The sequence below is a fragment of the Oncorhynchus tshawytscha genome, linkage group LG16 (assembly GCF_018296145.1).
Source record: "Oncorhynchus tshawytscha isolate Ot180627B linkage group LG16, Otsh_v2.0, whole genome shotgun sequence".
Classification (NCBI taxonomy): Eukaryota; Metazoa; Chordata; class Actinopteri; order Salmoniformes; family Salmonidae; genus Oncorhynchus; species Oncorhynchus tshawytscha.
The window spans coordinates 63,770,435-63,780,434 of NC_056444.1; positions in this window are offsets into that span (position 1 = coordinate 63,770,435).

Here is a 10,000-nt window from a genome sequence, read left to right on the forward strand (position 1 = left end):
TGAATTTTCTGTGGTTCACTTATAATTGGTAAATTGGCCTTTATTTAAAAAATTGTCTATCTTTCTTTGAACTTTTGTTTTCGGAATTGATACAGTTTGCAATGAAAATGTTTTAAAGACTGAGTTGCAGTCATTTCAGAAGCATCCATTGTTATGCTATCATCTGGGGTTTTTAATGCTGTCAATGGTACGTTCCTCCTCTTCTTTCTGAATTTGCCAAGCAAGCGTTTTCCACACACTTTCATCTTGCGCAACATATTGTTGTTTGGATTTCAGGGCTCTTAACCGCTAGGCTATCTTTCCCTACCTCTTTTCTCCAATTTTCATCTCACACTTTCTACCAAATACTCTTTTCCTTTCCTCCTCTATCTTCAAATGTGCTCTAACTATCTCTTTTTCTGTTTCCCTCTCTCTCCCACCTCCTCTCTTTCTCTCACTTACTGGGAGACATATGACAACGAGTGTCAACTGAGAAGTCAACTTCACACCGGTGAGACACACAAACACACACATGATCCGACATCGCAAGTCACCACGGCCTGCCACTGTTGGTGTGAAACACACCAGACACGAGCGAGACGCCTCTGTGTGTGAGAACAAACACACACACACAACCCCACATCGAGAGTCATGTGAAACACAGCAGACACGAACTAGACGTATGGAGCGATTTCAGTGCCAACAGAATTCTATAGTTTAATTTCAAATTTGAACAAGGATATTGAATTTGAATGTAATATTTTATAATGCACACTTGAATGTATATTGAATATTCAAGTAAAATATTTATTTATTCAGTTTCAATATGGTAGATATTACATTCATTGTCTGTGTATCAAGTTTACAAACTATAATTTATCAAAGTTTCATATACATTCAGATTCAGTTTTCAAATTAAATTATCTAAATTCAGATTGAAAACCAGACAACAGCCTGGTACTTTGAGAGGTAGAGGATAACAGATAGAATCAAATCCTCACTGTGCTAAACAGAAAATGGTGGTTTCTGAAGCCAACGTGGCATGTTGAATTTATTTTCTTCCAATTAATTTGTCTCTAGCATTTGAACCGTTTTGGCTATGAGCTATTATGACCCCATTCCTGGAGCATGAACTGGCTTTCTGTTCCCCTCTATGATGATTACAGGCTGCTTTAAAAGTTTTTTGGGGTCCCCCATGACAATATACTGTAGTTGAAATCCACTTCATAGACCTTCTAAGGATAGCCTTTCCACTCACTATTTAATTTTGCTATTGTGACTGACTGGGTTAGAACCTGCATGTCTCAAGACTGTGTTAGCCAACTTAGCAAAAGCCTATAGGGATAAGTTCAGGAAGTTCATGTAAAGTACATGCTGCTTGCTTAACAAGTACCATTTCCCCTTGAATCAGCTCATACAAGACTTGAACTCAGGACCTCTGCCTTGCCAACACACGTGACTACCCTCCTGAAGTATTCCAACCCACAGTGCTATTGAAAAAGTCATTTTTCAATTGTTCAAGGAGATACACTTCAGGGTGATGAGTGAGTTTCACAGATACCCATCCACTACATTCAACCCCTTAACTCACTCCACAGCGACCCCAGTGGTTGAACCAGCTCAACTGCAGATCTCAGTCCAGTGGCACCATTGTAAAAGATGTCACGCTGCCTGCTTAGCGAGTACCACTTCCCCCGATTCAGCTCATATGGAGACGCTTACTCAGGACTTCTGCCTTCGAAAACATGTGACCGCCCTCCTGAAGCATTCCAACATATCCTGCTATAATTGTGCAAGGGGTGAGACTTCAGTCTGAGGAGTGAGTTTCAAGATCCAGCAAGGTTACTCACGTGGTTTAGTGATCCATGCTTATGTGATAAGCACCTTGCCTGAGACCTGAAGACGGGTTAGTTTGACTTGTGTTAGACAGTCTAGTTTCAAGTAGGGGCCGACTGGCCATCTGGCATTTCTGGCAGTGGGCCTGTCTAACTTGTTTTTTTAATGTGAAATAATCATTATCTGGCTAATAATGGGGGCCTGGAGGAAAAGAATGGGCCAGTGTGGAGGCCTCAAGGTCAACAATGGGCCGGTGTGTTATGGAGTCAGGGCTGATTTTTGGTCCCAGTGTACCCCTGGTTTCAAGTCTCCAGCAAGGGTAGTCATTTCAAGGTGACTGATATGGGTTAAGACTGTTAACCTGTTGAGCTAAAGCCTAGACTTTGGTCCTGTGACGGGTCTCATCAAGGAGGAGGTGGTTCGGGTGACCATGCTTGTGCGAAGACTAGCTTGTCTGAGACCTGAAAAGTTGCATTGTCTGGTGCACAGGAGACCTGGGTTAGAACCCCATCAGTCAAACTAACATGTCTTCAAGTCTCAGCCAAGGTTGCTCATCACATAGCCTTTCAAGTGCCCTGATCCTGCAGGCTGACATACATTGTTTTTTATTAACCAGGCAAGTCAGTTAAGAACAACATTTTATTTTCAATGACAGCCTAGGAACAGGGGTAGAACAACAGATTTTTACCTTGTCAGCTCAGGGATTCGATCTAGCAACCTTTCAGTAACAAGTCCAACACTCTAACCACTAGGCTACCTGCTGCCCCATGGTTCACTACATGCAGTAATGGTAATTGCGAGGCTACTCATCACATGGCTGGACCACCAAACCACCTCTGTTGCACTCTCATTAAATGGGTTTGTTTCTGGTTACCACAGAAAGTGTTGTTGTGCAGTAGGCCTGATTTCGAACCCAGTCAGTTATATTGATGCTGTGATCTCTGAGTATGACATCAAAGAGGGATGAAATGTAACCAAAGTGGTTCGATGAACCTCGCTGGAGACTTAAAGACGTGTTAATTAACTAGGGGTGGCAGTGGTTAGAACATAACTGAAAGGTTGCTAGATCAAATCCCCAAGCTGACAAGGTAAAAATCTGTCATTCTGCCCCTGAACAAAGCAATTAACCCACTGTTTCTAGGCTGTCTTTGTAAATAAGAATTTGTTCTTAACTGACTTGCCTAGTTAAATAAAATAAAATACTTCCTGAGCTAATCACTATGGGTTTTATCTAAGTGGGCTAACTTAGTCTTATGACATGTACAAGACCTGGTTGGAACCCAATCAATCGCAAGATTAAATAGGCAATGGAAGGCCTTAGAAGGGACAGCCAACTATTTTCTTATGGGTGCCAAATTGCGTTTTTTATGACATTCCCTTCCAACGCAGCCTGTGATCATCATAGAGGGGAACAGAAAGCCCATCCATGCTCCAGAGAGTCTTTGCTTTCAGGAATGGGGTCTTAATAGCATATAGTTGAACCGGTTCATATAAAGAAAATAAATGTAGCATGCCTCATTGGCTTCAGAAAATGCCAGAAGCTTCTGTTTACCACACAGAGCATTTGATTCTATCTGTTCTCCTCTACCTTTCCTGGCTGGCAAAGTACCAGGATGTGGTCTCTGATTTTTTTTCTGAATTTAGAGAACTGAATTTGAATGCATCTGTGAAGTTGAATGTTTGTTAACTTATATCTACAATCATGAAACTTAATATTTAAACATTCAATTTGAGTATTCAATTACATTTAAATATAATTTTTAAACGGAATGCAATATTCATTACGTTTATTAATATATTACAAAATTATATATATATCCAAATACAATTTCTGTTGGCACTGAAATCACTCCATAGAGGCGGCTCTGTGTGTGAGAACACACACTCACACATATATACACACACAGGAGGAGAGGAACAGGCAGAGAAGGCGGCAATTAGTGGTGGCGTTGAGCTTGGATGTGAGCCGTACTGCCAACATTCTCCACCCAGCCTTTTTGCCCTGACATATAATGGGAGAGACGACAAAAACAGGGCAGTCAGCTGCTCACTGAGATGGCTGGGGCTCATTTCACTGTTCTACTGAAATGAACGCCTTTGTTCTTGCCCCGTTTATTAACAGAAATATTTTTGTGGGTTTTTACACTTTTTTTGCTACATACAGTGCATTCTGACAGTATTCAGACCCCTTCCCTTTTTACAGTTTTTTACATCACAGCCTTATTCTAAAATGGATTAAATACAAAATAATTCTCATCAATCTACACCCAATACCACATAATGACAAAGCAAAAACAGGTTTTTAGAATTTTTTGCATCATTTATTAAAAACAGAAATACTCAGAACCTTTGCCCCCAGATGGTGAAGTAAGGAAACAACACCACTGGGGCCCCACAAGGGTACATGCTCAGTCCCTTCCTGTACTTCCTGTTCACCCATGACTGGCCATGCACGCCTCCAACTCAATCAACCACTGCCTGTTCACCCCGCTATCATCCAGAAGGCGAGGTCAGTACAGGTGCATCAAAGCAGGGGCCGAGAGACTGAAAAACAGCTTCTATTTCAAGGCCATCAGACTGTTAAATAGCCATCACCAGCACTGAGACGCTGCTGCCTACATACAGAAATCACTGGCCACTTTAATAATGTTTACATATCTTGCATTACTCATCTCATATGTACATACTGTATTCTATACTATCTACTCTACCTTAGTCTATGCCGCTCTGACATTGCTCGACCATATATTTATATATTCTTAATTCCATTCCTTTACTTAGATTTGTGTGTATTAGGTATTTGTTGTGAAATTGTTAGATATTACTTGGTAGATATTGCCTCACTGTTGAAACTAGAAGCACAAGCATTTCGCTACACCTGTAATAACATCTGCTTAAAACGTGTATGTGACAAATAAAATTTGATTTGACATCCTCTTATATTATGGCAAAAAGGAAGAAAAAGCATACATTTTAACAGCCGATAATGACTGCCAGTAAAAATGTGTTTTACGCATCACTCTACCCATTAAGGGATACATAAGTTTACCTTACAATCGACCCTGACACGAGGTGAGACCCAAATGCAGACACAGTAGGCAGATGGTTGGAGTTTAAGATGTTTAATAAATCCAAAGGGAGTAGGCAAGAAAATGGTCTTGGACAGGTCAAAGATCATCACCAGAACAGAGTCCAGGAGGTACAGAGTGGCAGGCAGGCTTGAGGCCAGGGCAGGCAGAATGGTCAGGGAAGCGGGTACAGAGTCCAGAACAGGCAAGGGTCAGAACTGGGAGGACTAGAAAAAGGGGAAAACCGCTGGTAGGTTTGGACATACAAGACGAACTGGCACAGAGAGACAGGAAACACAGGGATAAATACACTGGGGAAAACAAGCAACACCTGGAGGGGGTGGAGACAATAACGAGGACAGGTGAAACAGATCAGGGTGTGACAGCCATGGCATTATAGCAAAGGAGACGTGCAGTACTGACAATCTAGAGCGAGTATACCTGTAAAACCAACCTTCTCTCCACACACATTTTTGTTTTTAGTCCAGGGTCATTGCTCTATCACTTTGGGTGATTTACACATAGACTTATATCAATAAGTATCGGGAATATAAGGGTAGCTTGTATAGCTCATGTAAAAATATAATATACCTCTCGCTTATATCACTGTTGATGTCACTGTTATTTTGATTGTCCCTTTATCGTTACTTGTTTTTTTATGTCTGGTCAAGTTCAGTTTAGTCTCATTGGAACTCTGAAACTGAAATGACAGGTGGATTTAATTTGACACACACATTCCTGAAATAACACACATTTTTGTATGCTGCAGCGAGAGAAGTCTATCTATCACAATGCTGTTATGCCAGCCATAGAGAATTAGGAGCACCTCTCAAAAATGACATCCCTCTCCCTACACAGTGCACTACTTTTGACCAGCATAGCAACATAGGGCTCTAATCTTGCTTTATTATTCAGCAATGATGTATGTTGTCATATTGTTTTAATAAGGCGTATATAGTTTATGTGAATTCCTGTTGTTTCTCCTAGCTCTCTTTGTCTCAGCTGGCAGCTACTTCACACTACCCGACCATGAACCACTCTGCCACGTCGCCATGGAAACAGCTCTCAGCTCTATCCTTCCCCATTGGCATCGCCCCACCAGCTGTCACATGTCATAAGATTCCACCTCTGTACCCTCTACCATGTGCGCACAGACACGCACAGGGATACTCAGTGCTACTCACATGAAGATACATGCACACATGAATATAGGCACATCATAGGTCTCTGTCACACTCACATATGTGTGTGTGCACACAATCATGTATACACGTTTCCATGGACACATTTTGAATTCAAAGGCTCACTCGCCTTTCTAAACCAAAGGTATGTTCAGACACATATCTACAGACAAGGCAGAAGCACACAAACACACATGCACACACACAAAACCTTGAGGACACTATTTTGCTGAACTCCGGCATGCTCTTTGTCTTTAGGGTTACACAAGGTTTTTCATCTTTTAAATCAAAAGAAACCCACTCTTTGACTCTGCTCTCACATCAATGTACAAAGGCTGGTCCAATTTTCTCAAGGTATGAAATTCTTTACAAGCTGGGATTTTCCCTGGAAAAATAGTTAATCAGTCTCTTCAGGGATGTTTCTATTCAACACTACCTGAGCACATTACAAAAGCATTCCATTCACACATTGAATTCCTATTTGACATTGAACCCAGTGCAGTATTCAATGCAAAGTTAATCACCTGTCCTAGACAATTCGGATGTCTTTTCATGTTGAGTATACAGAACACACCATCCATTTTGATCTATTTATGAAGTCTGTTGTACATGAAGGAACAGATACATCGTTTTGTCTCAGCAGCCACCATATACTGTATAAGAATTTCAGGGTTGTGCACATTAGTGCACAGTGTAGCAAAATGTTTCACCACGAGAAATTAATATTAGTGGACAATTCAGGTAGTCCCTCCCGTTTCAGTCAGTTTTCTTCTGTTTAGTGCCCCAATGGTTCTCTGGGTTTTGTTAAAATGTTTTATCGCATTTAAAGAGGTCCATCATGAAGCTGAGGGTGCAGGAACAGGAACTGGGGTACTAATTGTATTAAGTAACTTCATGCAAAACTGGAATGGCAGTCGTTTTGCCTTTGAAAACCAGCTAGTTCTTGCCTCACATCATTTTACATTTGTCATTTAGCAGATGCTCTTATCCAGAGCGACTTAAAGTAGCAATTAGGGTTAAGTGCCTTGCTCAAGGGCACATCATATTTTTTTCACCTTGTCAACTTGGGGATTCAAACAAGCAACCTTTCAGTTACAGGTCCAACGCTCTAACTGCGAGACTTCCTGCCTCCTACACACCCACAAGGATGCATACATTTGGGGCTCCATTCAATGTGTTCTTTTTCTTCTTAAAAAAAATGGGTTGAAAAAATTACAGTATGAGCTTAATCGTGGGATCTCTGAGTTTACCTTTTGGATATATTTCATGCTCATTACAATCCGTTTGACCTGACACAAATGTGTTCCTATCTCTCTTTAATTTAGACGCCAACAACGTCTTTCTTCACACAGACCTAAAGATATGCATAGCTGCTATTGTTACATCCTCAGAAACATGATCTGCATAGCTGCTAGTGTTACCGCATAGACACCAACTTGTAGCCCCAAATCAATGTCATTATAATTAAGTAGAGGCACACAGAACTAGTGCACATCATATTTACATTATAGATAGCATAACGAATGACACATAGATCGTACATAGCATTAAATGTGATTAATTCAATTTAATTGTATTCAGTAATCTTAGGTTAACTTCATATAAAGTGTGATCTATTATTGGTTTTTTTTAATGTAGACTGGCATTGCCATCTCTGCCTCTGCCTATACGCAGATTGTGCGCTGCGCGTAGAGCCCCGCGGCAGCTAGGGGGCCCTACACATAAAAAATTTACTTTATAGCAACTCAGTTTTTCCCTCGTTATATGTAAGTCACTGACTGTCACTCAATTAACCCATATCAGCCAACATTTTATAAGATTGCTAGCTAAGTCTAGCCAGCTATCCAAACCTTCATGGTTGAATTACCTACCGCCCACGACCTCTAGAGGCCCCGCATTGATTTTGTTGGTGAGCACAGCCAGCGGTTTCACACATCAGTCCCTCGCCGCTGTACGTGTCTCTCAGAACGCCTGCAGGTTCATGTTTAAAGGAAGGATAGGTTCCTTGAGGTCCTTGATATCAACATTACAAGGAGATGTCCCAGAATAAAGGACATAAGCAGCAGGACAAAATGACAGATTACCGTGTCCCTTCAAGGCTAACTACAGCTGTAGTACTGTAGCTCAAGTAGTGCTGTGTCATTGAAAGGGCTGTATCGCTGCTGATGTAGTTCTACACTAGTCTCTCCACCCTGGTGCTTTACAACCATGATAAGTCACTCGCATCTGAGCGGCCAAGCTCAGATAGCGTTTGTGGTTAGCACTTGCAGTGATAGAAGGCTATGGAATGCCAACTGGCCTTGTATCGTAGCTTTGAACAGAACACGGCAAAAAAAAATCTGATATTTTTAGGGCCTTATTCTGTTTTCTCCATTTAATTTATCCAGGTTTCAGTTATTTTCTTTAAGGTCTGGGCACCAAGAGACCATTGTTTGGTTAGTGAAGTTTCTGTAGCGCTCATGTGATTGCAGAGTTCGCTAAACAAATGGCCACTGGATTGGCCACTGCAAACATTTATGATATCATTCTGCCAGGTAGGCATAGGCTACTTTTTAGTTACCATTTAATTGAGAATTGTAACGACTCTCGTGGGTTGAAGAAGGAGACCAAGGTGCAGCGTGGTAGGCGTTCATAATTTTTTATAAACTGAACACTGCAACAAAGTAGAAAAAACAAAAGTGCACAGTTCTGTCAGGCAGCAAAACAGCTAAACAGAAAATAACTCCCCACAAAACCCAAACGGAAAATCACAACTTATATATGATCCCCAATCAGAGACAACGATAGACAGCTGCCTCTGATTGGGAACCACACTAGGCAAAAACAACAGATTCTCCCACCCGAGTCACACCCTGACCTAACCAAAAACATAGAGAATAAATAAGGATCTCTAAGCTCAGGGCGTGACAAGAATAATAATATATTACATTAATGGTGTTACAGAGGAATACCACATGAGAAATGATGCCGGGCTAAAAAACAGATGCGGCGGCTGTCGCTGAAACAAATCAAGATTTATTTATACAGCACATTTCAGACATGGAATGCAACACAACAAACATAACATTAAATAAAAACTAAAGAATGACACAAACTGAACAACTGAAAAGCGAACAATTGCATTATCACAAAATTAGATGAAACAAATTGGCTGGTATGTTAACCAGTCTCACAGGCAGTGTCCCAAATGACACCCATTTTCCCTTTATAGTGCATTACCTTTGAACCAGGCCCATAAGGTATAGGTAATAGAGTGCCATTTAGGATGCAGACACAGTGTCTGGAACACAAACAGACATGGTGCTGTTCGCTGGGATAGAACGTCTGGGACTCCCCTAGCATGTTCCAAGTCCAAATGGTTATTTTTGGGGGGGAGGTTTTGTCAAAATATCTTCTGAAGGGAATGACCCACTTATTTAATGAGAATCACAATGATGTCCAAAGAACTTGAATTTCATTTCAATAATAGCAACCGCATATCAGATTGAAGCCCTTTGAAATTAATAAGACAGTGGCCCGAATATGAATCCAATCGGCGGTGAATTAAGATGTTACTTTTGGAGGGGGAGATGGTGTGAAATTAATAAATCCATGGCAAATGGTCTCATTTGATAACGTCTTCGGCATCCTCCTCCAAATAAGCCCAAACTCGAATTAATTATATGAGAGCTGTTTTTTTTCATATTATATTTTCAAGTACATTTTATTTACTGACATGATTTGTCTCATTCGTCCAACTGATGTTGGAGTAGTGTCTTGGATAACAAAATATTGTTATTTTTGCTTTCCCTGAACGAGCACTTTAACCAGCCATCTGTGCTCGCTGCTCCATTACTGATCATGCACGGAGTAGTCCATGTCAATATCGAAAGTATAAATTATGGATTTGACCATGGTTTCCGAAAAACAGGTGGCCACTGTTATTAGAGATAACTA